We start from the raw sequence: 12,582 nt of genomic DNA, 5'->3' as shown, positions 1-12,582 counted from the left end.
GAGTTCCACTGATAGCGAATTCCATTGATGGTATATAGTAGTATTGCACTAGATCAGGATATTTCAAAATTGTTGCACGGAGTTTATAATATGCACTCAATGCTTAGGTACCTGTTCATCTAATCGAATCTGCGATAAAATCGAATTGCATTGGTGAAATTAAGTTTAGATCTTCTGGAATTTTTGTTGTGAGTTCCAAATATTTAATAAGCACCAGTTGTTACCGTGGAATTCGCTATAAAACTCCAATCTTCAGCCATTTCACGGTTTGGTCAAACAATCAATGAATACTCAATAATACCTCTATCGACAAATTTAGATTTGGACTTATAACACGTCACCTCCGAGATCCCGATATATTTTCATTGAAACCTGCAACATCATTGTACTGATTTTCTAAAACAAAGCATATATAAACACAATTAGTCATCCATGCATGTGTTCAATACCGACAAGAAGTCCTGTATGAATCGAAAAATAAGTTTTTTCACCGAATGTATGTATGTTTATTCCTCATTTATACCAAATAAACAATTCGACTGACATTAGGTAGGAAAGTCTAGGCAACGTTCGAGTTGAAATAAACTTATGTCGCGAATTCGCTTTAACGACAACTGTCAATTTTTCGCCGCATTTTTTACTATATATATATATATATATATATATATAATACGAGTAATTTTAAGGGTTTAACGACTCTTTTGTGGAATGGAAATACTCTTTTTTCTCAACCAAGCTTTCGCAATTATTTTATTGCTTCTTCAGGGTTTCTACAATATAAAATACAAAGATCAATTTAATATAAAAACATTTCTCTTTTACAATTACCGAAAGTGAGGTTAAACGTTTCACTGACTTCAACAACGCATAACATACTTCGACTACAAGTAGTACAGACAGAACTTATTTTTCGTTTTTTCGTCATGTATATCTCGTTTTTATTTAGTCAATTTCAATTTATTTGTCCAAATTTCTTTTATAACTCTCACTCTATTACGTCGCATTTAACATTTGTCAATTTCAATGTCACGATCACAGAATACACAAACACAAAATTGAAAATTGAAATTGACAAATGTTAAATGCGACGTAATAGAGTGAGAGTTATAAAAGAAATTTGGACAAATAAATTGAAATTGACTAAATAAAAACGAGATATACATGACGAAAAAACGAAAAATAAGTTCTGTCTGTACTACTTGTAGTCGAAGTATGTTATGCGTTGTGGAAGTCAGTGAAACGTTTAACCTCACTTTCGGTAATTGTAAAAGAGAAATGTTTTTATATTAAATTGATCTTTGTATTTTATATTGTAGAAACCCTGAAGAAGCAATAAAATAATTGCGAAAGCTTGGTTGAGAAAAAAGAGTATTTCCATTCCACAAAAGAGTCGTTAAACCCTTAAAATTACTCGTATTATTTATAGTATAGACTCTGATAGTACATAAACTATATATATATATATATATATATTATGATTTCTATGGTTGAAACTCCTTACCAAGATCATCGCGGATAAAATAACCTCAACAACGCCTATAAGAGAGGAACAACGGGGATTTCGAAAGAACAGATCAACTACAGATGCACTGTTCATGCTCAAACAACTTACAGAGAAATCTCGAGAGTACAACACCCCCGCCTATCTCTGCTTTGTAGACTCAACAAAGGCCTTCGATAGAGTCCAAATACAAGACGTTAGTACTATCCTACAAAACAGTGGAGTGCCGAAGGAATACATAGAGCTCATTAAGGATATAAATGCGAACACGACAAATCAAATACGCACAAACTTCACCCTTACGCAGCGGCTACGAACGACTATGGGTATCCGCCAAGGCGACAGCCTCAGCCCTATACCATTCAACGCAATCATGGATGAAATGATAATAGCCGTAAAGAAAACTGGACTAGGATATCGTATGGGAAGACACAAAATGAGCATATTATGCTATGCCGACGACGCAGTGCTTATCGCTGAATCAGAGGATGACCACCAGAGATTATTATTGGCTTTTTATATAAGGGCGGAACAACTCAATATGAAGATCTCTAAACAGAAGACCAAATGCATGACCATAGCAAGGGAGCCGTTACGATGCAAATGAGCACTGGAAAACAACACCATAGAGCAAGTCATGTCGTTTGAATACCAAGGATGCAAAGTCACAAGCTCCGGTTTCCTGGAAGATGAAGTGAGGAAACAGACCAACAAAGCCGCCTCAATATCAGGACATCTGAGATTCCCAATCAGGAAAAACAAACATCTGAGTATAGACTGTAAGTCGATGATATACAAAACATGTGTAAGACCAATTATGACATATGGTGCGGAAGCAAGGCCCAAAAAATCTGTGACAAAAAGAATCTTAAGAACAACCGAGATGCAAAACCTGAGGACAATAGCAGGCTATACACTGAACGATAGGCAGAGAAACGAAGCAATAAGGGAAAAGTGTCAAACAGACGATATCGTGAGATGGATAAGGGGGAGAAGAAGGCCAAGATTGCAAGAGACAACATACCACACGGAAGAAGACCCCTGGGGCGCCCACCAAAACGATGGCGAGACAGTTGGCAATCTATATCCCAAGAAACAACAACATAGAGAAACCGGAATTGAACAGGCAAAGTGCCTTCTAAAAGAGGAAGAAGAAGAAGAAGTTTCAAGCGGGAAATGAAATCTCTACTAATGATGTTGAGTATCTATAAAGCTTGTTAATTCCGTCCAGGTAATCCTAGAAATCTTATTCCACATTATGGTTTGGTTGCATTAATATTGACTCAGATGCTTTCAAATCGGAGCCAGTTTTTTATTCATTGACAAATTATCAATGAAATGTTTTTCTTCTGGTTTTTTTTCCTATTTTCTAATGAATAACCACTGATATTGATGGGAGATGGTTACCCAACATAAGGGTTTTGTAGCGTTCGAGGGGTCTGCGGAATTTAAGTGTACAAAATGATGGAATTGAGGCGGAATTGCACGGAATTTTATGGAATTACACGGACGGTATATTGGAATTCATTGGAATGGAATTGAAGGACATTTTATGGGAATTCAATGGAATCGAACGGCATTCTAAAGGAATTGAATGTAATTGTAAAGGAATTGAATGAAAATGAACATGCGCAGAAAGATGCTTCTTAATAATCGTGTCACCTAAGAATCGTTTTGATATAATCTATAAAAGTACTTATTTTAGTGTGAAGGCAATGATGCTCAAGCGAAGTAGATATATCTCTATCATCATTTCAGTAATATTTAACATATTATACAAGATGGCCATGTCAAACAATCCATAGTCGAACATTTCTATATATTTGAGTGTTTCTGGAAAACGTGATTTTGATTTTATTTATGAATTAATATGGCGTTCATTTCGATGTCGAAAACTATATAGTAGGAAGTGATGGGTGACATGCATTAAATGGTCGAGTTTCTGAATTTGTCATAAATGTAAAAAAGTTGAGCCTTCTAGCAGTTTTCCCAAAAAACTTTTTTATTTACGGAAACATTCGGCTGGAATATTTCACGCCGGCCACAATGTAGGTATAATATGTTAAATATATTTTTGAAATGAAAAATAATAGTGATTTTTTCTAAGTCATACTTGACTCGAAAACAAAAGAGGAACGTAGTTGACGTCATTATGAGTTTCTCAAATAAGTATGCCACTCATTTTCCTAAATATATTGAGTCTTAGGGTAGAATTGTTTTAGTTAATAAGTTCATTCACCTATCTCGCCACCCTTATTTTTTCAGCAGTTTTTTTGGTTTGAAAAAATTCCCACTTTGGTTTAATTTTTGCTGAAATTATTATATTGAGAATAAATGGCTGTATTGTCAATAATACAGTTCTACTGATATTTCGATTTTTGGTTCGATCTCAGATTAGATGCACTAGTAGATTCAGTCTAGGATAAGCATGGGCAAAGTACGGCCCGCGGGCCAGGTCCGGCCCACGTGAAAGTCAAATCCGGCCCGCGTCAAGATCTTGAAATAATCACCAGTATTTTTGTTTTCTAAGTTTGACCGCCTGAGATAAGGGAAACCAATGTCACCTAATACCTATAGTTGCCTCAAAGCGTAAGTTGCGTCCTGTTTATAACCATCTTAAAATGTAGAAGATTATACATCGAAGACGATCACCAATTTGTTATTCAAATTGCATAGAGTTGTGCTCGAGGTTCAGCCTTAGTACTGCGTGTGCGTCTGGCGGCGGCTGGCATTATTTCTTGTAACTGCGCAGATAATCGACTTTGATCTTAGAACATAGAATATCAGGAAGGAGCTTTTTCGAATAAATGTGACGGGAATTGTGCGACGGAAACGGCCATATTGGTCTTCCAAGTTCTGATTTGAAAAGTGGCAGACTTGGAAGTCAAATGATTCTGTTATCTGTGGCCAAATGAACAAAGTGATGTTTCAACTTAGTTTTGGTAATTTGGATTCTTGAAATTTGCTGGAAATAAGGATTTTGGATATTTCAGCGTGAATAATTCATAGGTAGGTGATTTTTTAAGCTGAATATCAGGTATTAATTATGAGTTTCTGAATTTCATGACATAACAAGGTTATCCCATGACAATAACACTCCATGGGCGTAGGTGATGTTAAGTCATAGACCTTAATACCATTAAGTATATAGCCAAGCAGTGTTAGACCGGGTGAATTTCCGCTTTGATTATCAATTTGAACGAGCGTGAAAAAGCTTCTGACTTTACGTCAGTGCTTTCCTAATTTTTTTGATTAATCAGAATCAACTGACTATTGAAGTTAGTTTTTTGAAACTTCATTGTCCTACGCCACTGTTGAAACGGAAATATATGTCGGCCATATTTCTCCTCTATTCCGGTCAAATTGAAATGAGCAATATGCTCCTTCCTGTTATTCTATATTCTAAGACTTTGATAGTATCCACAGAAAAAGCAAAAGTCGCCAAATCTCCTTCGATGTTCCAACGACTGCATCACAGAACACAAATAATGATGCATGGAATCCAAAAGTTCCAACGAACGGCTCTTGTTGCTGAGCTCCAAACATGAAGGCAGTATTCAAGTGTGGATAATACACGAAAATTTATTCAATTATTCGATTCTGCGTAGTTTGAATCGATTAAGTAACGGTTTCCTTTTAAATGAAAATTTTTGAGCTTTAAGAACTAATTGTTGGATTTCCATTAATTTAAGTTTAGCAAAGTTTGCGCGCAACTAAGCATAGGTGTAGTGTTCTAGTTCTCTCAATTCTAAACTAAATTATTTTGGATTTGTTTGGAGTCTTGGGACCTCGAGTTATAGCAGTCAACAGCACGGTTACTCGGATGATGATATTATGCTCGCGGTGGTTAGTAACGAATCAAGCATTTAAATTTTCGTTTGGTTCGTTGTCAAGGTCTGTGTAATTCGAAGTATTTTTGACCTTTTGATTTGCATTGATGAGAGCAATAAAAATATCACACATTTTTTAAAAATTTCAAGAAACAAACAATCACGTCCTTCAAAGTACCTTGTACCAATATTTACAACATTACTACTGGAGGGAGGAGCACCAAATATGACGGGCGAAATCTGGTATCGTAGGCATATTTAATGAATAATCATAATATCTCGGGAACAACTGCATATTATTATGTGAACAGGAAGCGTTCAATATGGGAATGTGGAAATACACGTGTCAACGTCACGTCTGACTAATTTAACGCTTCCGCACAAAATCCTATGTTAGATTTTTGAATCATGCGCATTATGACTTGGGCCCACGTCACGTCAGAGTAATCTGTTGGCACCTTTAGTGACCAGCTTTTAGCATCATCACTGCCAACTTCTACCAGAATCCTTAGAAGCTCAATCACAGTTTCATTTTTCACATAATCCTTCGTTTCCTATCGAACACTAATTAATTTTCGTAATTTTTTTTTTACTTTTCTAGGATGTAAGTCATGTTTGATGTAAAAATCGAAATATAGTTAATCACTTGTAAAAATGTGTATTTTTCATTTTTTTTTTTGGCCCGTCTAGGTATTTTTTCATTTTATCTGGCCCTCCCCTCAAAAAGTTTGCCCATGCCTGGTCTAGGATAAATTATACTTCAGATGGAGTAAGACGAAACTTCGAGCGAAGCTTGCCGCGAAATCACAGCTGGGGAACATGAGACATATCAAAATTCGTACTTATTTGACGGCAACTTGATATGATTCACTGTTGGGTTCGACAAAACTGAGTGAAGATGATTTCAACAAAATAGAGAAAAATTTATTTTTTTGTCTTACGTTTTAATGTTGAGTTATACAGTGTTCTTCATTTCATTCGAATTTTTATTTGTGCTAATTACTGATAGTGGACAGCACACTCATGTTGAGTTTTCACTGAAATTACTGCGATGAATTTAACGGAATTGAGTAGAATTATGATGAATTTAACGGAATTGTGATGAATTGAATGGAATTTAGGTGAATTGAACGGAATTTTCCTGAAGTTAATGGAATTAATCTCGAAATTGGAATTTTAGTGTACAAAAAACGTCGAGTGAAGGAACACTCGGTAGCGTTTCATGCAGCGTTCCTCGAACAACTGAAGAATTATCACTTGGAAGACCGAACCTGGTCGAAAGATCTTCCCGGTCAAAAGCAATATTTGAAATATTATTAATTTCAATACGGGTTGCACCAAAATCAACGGAGAAGTCTGCGAATCTCTGATCTGCTCTGCTATTTGCTGTTAAAAACATCACAACATTTTTCGATGCGTACGATCGCATATATGTATTGTGAATGCTCGAGAATAGCAGCCCAGTTTGATGAAGACGCTATTATTTACTTTTTCTTTCTCGTTTCCTTTCGTATCGTTTTTTATTTCACACATAATTTCGAGTTGTAGGATAAAGAAATTATTATATCAATGGAACAGAAGCGGTGCAGTATTACACGGGCGTAGCCAGGGTGGGGGGGTTTGAGGGTTCAACCCCCCCTCCCCCCTATTATCACTACCCTACTCACGGAAAAGGTTTTTCCAAAGGTCTTGTTGCACCTCTTGTAAAACCTCATACATATGCTAGATTGTTTGATCGTTTGATGACAAAAAATAGTTTGCTGACATTCGAAAGAATATAATATAAAATATTTGTTAACATTACTTCATCTTATTGGACGAGTGTGAGATAGCTATAAGCTTGTAAAATACTACTAAAATATAAGCTTGTATAATAAAAAACATTATTATTACCATTAAATATTTTATTAATGAAACCCTGTGAATAACTAAGGATAATGCGGATAAGGTAGCATTAATTGATTCGATTGTGAAAATGGTATGCACGTTTGCAGGTTGAAAGTAAGTAATTTGGTGAATATTTGGCACTGTTGCTTCTATAGGTCGTTGGGTAAAATATATAGGGGTCTTCTCAGATGTCTAAGAAGAACATAGAAATCAATTGTCTGTAGAGTTTGGGGACAATTTAGTTGATTTGACAGTATTTGATTAATAAAAATTATGTATTTTTTTCTGTCCTTTAAACCAAAAAGATTGCGGCGAGTGATGGCCGAGCGACAGAGAGAGCATTAAAATTGCGAAAAGTGCCGTTCTATCGGAAACAAGTATAAATGCTGAACCAAAATGTTTTGCAAGACTCAATTGTGTATAAATTGCGAAGGTTTATATCATATATCATGCTCGAAAAAGAGAAATATCAAAGTCAAAAAAAGTTATATATAGAATATACATACTGTATACATACTTCTGAAAAGCCGAAAAGAGAGGAAACTTTGGAATTGAAAATAGAATACCTGACAAATGGTTTTCTATTTTTTCTATTTTATATTATGATCAAAAATAACCAGAAAGTGGACAATGACTATATCAAAGTATCTCATAAAAACAAAAAACTTGAAGAAAACTTGGAAGAAATATCGGAACAGGTAGAAGGCAAACGGATGCAACTAGACGGGTATAATTATTCATTTATTTTTTTCATTTATTCATTTAATTTATACACCATTCAACAGCCGAAGCCGATGAAAGAATGGGAACATCAATAAGTAACTAAAAGTTAATCACATAGGTATAAAACGAATAACTAAATTTGGGAGAAATAAAATTAATTGAACCTGAATATGAGAAGCAAAAAAAAAATTCCTGGAAAAAAAAAGCTCCTGTTCAGCTTCCTCAGCTAACCCAAAACGATACTCCTTATATCGGAGAAAGAACAATGAAAAATATCAATAGAATTCTGGTACAGCATGTTGTCATGACTAATTCTATATTTTTGGCCGGAAGCCTGGGGACATTTATATTAATCAACTCAAGCAAATACGGACAGTCTATAAATGAACACAAAATGATCCGGAGAAATAAAATGCCCCGAAATGTACGCCTCCGACCCAAAGACCCAACCTGACATCTACACAAGAGATGTTCATGCGGAGTACCTCGTGCCCGGATAGATTCCGTCAATTCTGAAGCACACATATTTCAGAAATCTCTGTAATAATCTTTCTAAACTATTGATATGCACATATGCATATCAAATAGTAGGAAAAGTGTACTGATATCTTGAAAACACCTAGAATTTCTGAATAAGAATCCGAGTGTCTTGAAGCCACAAGTCACTCGACACAACAGAGCGGACGTGGGATACAAAACTAAGTTTTTGGTCGAACAATGCGCCAAGGTCCCTATATTCCGCAGTCCTACCAAGGACACAACCATCAATACATATGAAAATCCTATCATAGTCAGGCCCGCCGCTAGCTGTCTGAGCGCCCGCGTGCAAATACTGTTATGCCGCCCCCAATAGGGCGCTACATCAGGGGTGTATCCAGAGAGCAATTCGGGGGGGGGGGAAGGGGTAGTGTCAAGTTTTAGGCAGGGGCCTGAACTGATAATTGGAATTTAATTTTTGATCGTTACTGTTCATACATACACCACGGAACTGTTCGAATCGAATCATAGACAAGTTTCAATTTCGAATGCAAAATGCAACTGATCCTAGGGGGTGCATATTCCGACAAAGACCCTCATTCTGTTTTTATCTTTATTTTCGTAATTCTCTATTCGAAGTTCCGGGAGGGCAATTTATCGGATTATGTGAATTTTTCGATCTTGAAGTTTAGCGCCATAACTGGATCTAGGCGCTCTCAGTATTTCGCCGGGGGGGAGGGGGGTGGTGGCGGCACCTGCGGAACTTTGGGGGTCGGCAGTGCCCCTCCCGGAAATATACCTTGGCCGCCTGTCCTTCCGATCCTTCAGAGAAAAAGTCTCTCTAAGGGAAATGGGGAGACCTTACCGCCCCCAATGTTGAACGGAGTTGGAGAAATCTCAAAGCAGTTGGCAAAGTTTCGATCGCATATGGCAAAATTTCTATGTTTCTATGACAGTTGGTAAAATTTTAAAGCAGTTGGAGTTGGACAACCGCCCCCCCCCTTTTTTCCCCCCCTCCTCCAAATAAAATTTCAATTTCACTGGATTTGCCGCCCCCCTGGACGTGCCGCCCTTGTGCCGGGCACGCCTTGCACGCCCGCTTACGGCGGTCCTGATCATAGTCTTTTTACGGCAGGTATAAGATTTTCAATATGAAAACGTGTGCACCGAGGTGTACACCTATGAGCTTACTGAAGAAAAAGGTCAAGAAGTTACTAGTCAAAATGGAAATCTACTGTCTAAGCGACTATTGCAAAATTTGAGTGCAGTGAACCATAAGTCAAAGATGAACTATTACTGAGATCACAACGTTTTTTGACTTCTCAAGAACTTTCTGACTTAATAACGAAAACAACTGTTATGTAAAAACAACTCAACTCTGTTATTGATTGAATTTTCGAAAGCTGTAAAAAGTGTTCATTTTAGGAAAATCAATATTTGCCTAAAAAACTCATGTCAGTAAAAATTATATAATATAATTATGTGCTTAGTTCAACAATTTTCCATCTCCATTTTTATATTTAATTGCAGCACTGAAAAACTTATACAGCAACTCTACATCACAAATAAAGTCTGGAAAAAAATTATCGCGAGAGTTTTCCGTAAATGAAGGATAGCGTCAAGGATGTTGTGTCGCACCCACGCTTTTCAAGATATATATCTCGAAAGTATTGCAGAAGTGGAAGAGAAAATGTGGACCAATGGGAATCCAACTTGGTGACATCTCTTTATACACCCTCCAGTTCGCGGACGATCAAGTCATTCTTGCTAGCGACAGGGATGATCTGGAATATATGGCAAGAAAACTACGGGAAGAGTATGAAATTTGGAGACTCGAAATGAATACGCAAAAGACAAAATATCTCCCAATAGGAACCAGCAATACAGCTAATATGAAGTTGGAAAATGGTGAAGAGGTGGGTGTATGCTCTGAGTATACTTACTTAGGAGTGATATTTGACTTGAGTGGAGGCGACAACAGAGAAATCAGGAACAGAATAACACAGGCCAAAAAAATGATAGGATGTCTGAATGGCATATTTTGGAGTGCGGACATTGGAAAAAAAAAGAAAACATAACATCTACAACACCATGATAAAAAGTATGCTACTATATGGAGCCGAAACTTGGAGGCTAACAGAAGAGAATAAAAGACGATTAGAGGCCGTAGAAATGGATGTTCTGAGACGATCATAAGGATATCACGCCTTCAAAGGGTTACAAACGAACAAACAAATGGGAGTGGAAGAAATGCTGCACAAAGATATTGAAGCTAAACAGCTCATCTGGTATGGACACCTACATAGAATAAATGACCAGAGACTGCCAAAAAAGGTTATGGAATGGGTTCCTAGGTAGACCTAGGAAAATTTGGATGGAAGGTGTGGCGAAAGCTATAAGCGCAAGAGACTTGAGACAGGGTCAATGGGATCATAGGAAGAGGTGGCGAGAAGGCATCGGATAACGTAACGAACCCGATTATATATTTTTTTATATGTTTTTATATGTTGTATGAGCTATGACGGCAATTGTATTCTAGACTGAAATCTCGATTAATAGTTGAAATTAACCAATGTGCTTCATACAAGTTTTCTAGATCAACCACAGATATAAAGCTACCTGCATATGTAATGTGGTGTTATTTCGTATTGCATAGATATTGTTCAATTGGTGTTTATTATTCAAACGTGCCTATCAAGTTTCGCATCTCCCACTTTTATTGAATTTTTTTCTATATTTTCCTGGCCCTATTTGAATAAATATCCATAGGCATTGGATAAATTTGTTGCATCGTATGTACTACTATGCATCAACGAATTGAAGCCAGTTTCATCCTGGGTTTCATCATTACGACTTTGGAACATATGTGAGTAAGGGCTATTGCGGTGCTTAACCAATAGCACAGCTCTATTCGCGCTGGGTGCCAAATACAAGTACGGAATATCTGAATGCGATCAGCATATTACCGCTTGTTTCGAAGTATAGGCAAGTGATTCATGAATCCAAACAAAATTATAATAAGATTCACGAGAATATGGGCAGACCAGAAATTAACCAGATCTGACTCCGTTAAATTTCGAGAGGGGATATGTGAGAAAATTTAAGGTGAAAGAATACAGGGTAATATTAATTCTTTGAAAGAATAATAACTTGAATGATTAGGTCGGCCACTATTCACTCTTCAGATAAGTACAGAACAGTACAGGTTTCTGTTGTAGGAAAATACTTATTCATTTAGGATTCAGATCATGAATGTTGAGGGCATGTATTTTGAACGTCTGCTACATTGAAACGGATTCATTTTCAATCTAATTGAATGAAACAATAATGATTATTTCAGGATATGTAGGCATTGAAAAACTTCAATTTTGGTACTGCTAGAAAAATGAATCCCCAAATAGCTATAGCATTCCTGAGAAGGCCTATTAAATGGGAATATTGGGAATGCTATTAATTTTGGGACAATTCAAGATCCCGCTGAAAGTTTACAATGAAATAGGTTCCGAATTCACATCCAATTCGCTGAAATAAGACTTCAAAAACAAGTCAAGTCATCCTCATACGAACATTCTTCAAGCAGAGTTGTGGTTTTGCGGAAGATAAGAAGCTTCTCGTTCTGAATACCAAACAAGGGATCAACAACCGGACGAGAAAGAAAGGAAGGTAGTATCGGCGACGTACAAGGCTTTCATACGACAGAAAACAATTAAAATTTGCGACTTACGTATATCTTAACGACGAATTCGAACAGAAAGTTCTTCAAGGTCTTTCGGCACTAGTATTATAATAACTACGTCGATAAGTACTGAGAATAATACTACCGAAACAACCACGTAATCAACAAATACTGTCTGCGCACCGACAATTCACTTACGCGACGGCGTGCTCCTGTCACTCTCAGCTCGAATACTATTTCTACAAATAAAACGACTCTTGTATTTACGTGTATCAAACGCGCGCTGCTACGTATGACCGCAAGTTTATTGCACTTTGTTGTTATGCACTTGTTAACGTCATTATGGTTTGTGTACGCATTCGGATTCGACAACTCGGACTCTCCATTCAGCTAGGACGATTGAGAAAGGGACTATTGTTATTCATGCCCTTTCAGATGAACCCGTGGGACTTTCAATAAAACTAGATAGATAGTTTTTCGGTTAAATT

General features: G+C 36.8%; 1 protein-coding gene across 2 annotated transcripts in view; it reads right to left on the bottom strand.

The window, feature by feature from the left end:
- The window catches only part of LOC123311980 (insulin-like growth factor 2 mRNA-binding protein 1), a 254,270-nt gene that overhangs the window by 171,457 nt on the left and 70,231 nt on the right, over positions 1-12,582 (bottom strand). Inside the window, exon 1 of one of the 2 annotated variants that reach the window (XM_044896131.1) lies at positions 12,143-12,334. The exons of the other annotated variant lie outside the window; for it this stretch is intronic. The gene's annotated coding sequence lies outside the window, so the exon portion shown is untranslated. Of the gene's footprint in view, positions 1-12,142; positions 12,335-12,582 lie in introns of those variants that run through there. 2 annotated transcript variants of the gene reach the window in all.

The sequence above is a fragment of the Coccinella septempunctata genome, chromosome 4, assembly GCF_907165205.1.
Source record: "Coccinella septempunctata chromosome 4, icCocSept1.1, whole genome shotgun sequence".
Lineage (NCBI taxonomy): Eukaryota > Metazoa > Arthropoda > Insecta > Coleoptera > Coccinellidae > Coccinella > Coccinella septempunctata.
This window is presented reverse-complemented; position numbering and strand designations above follow the sequence as displayed.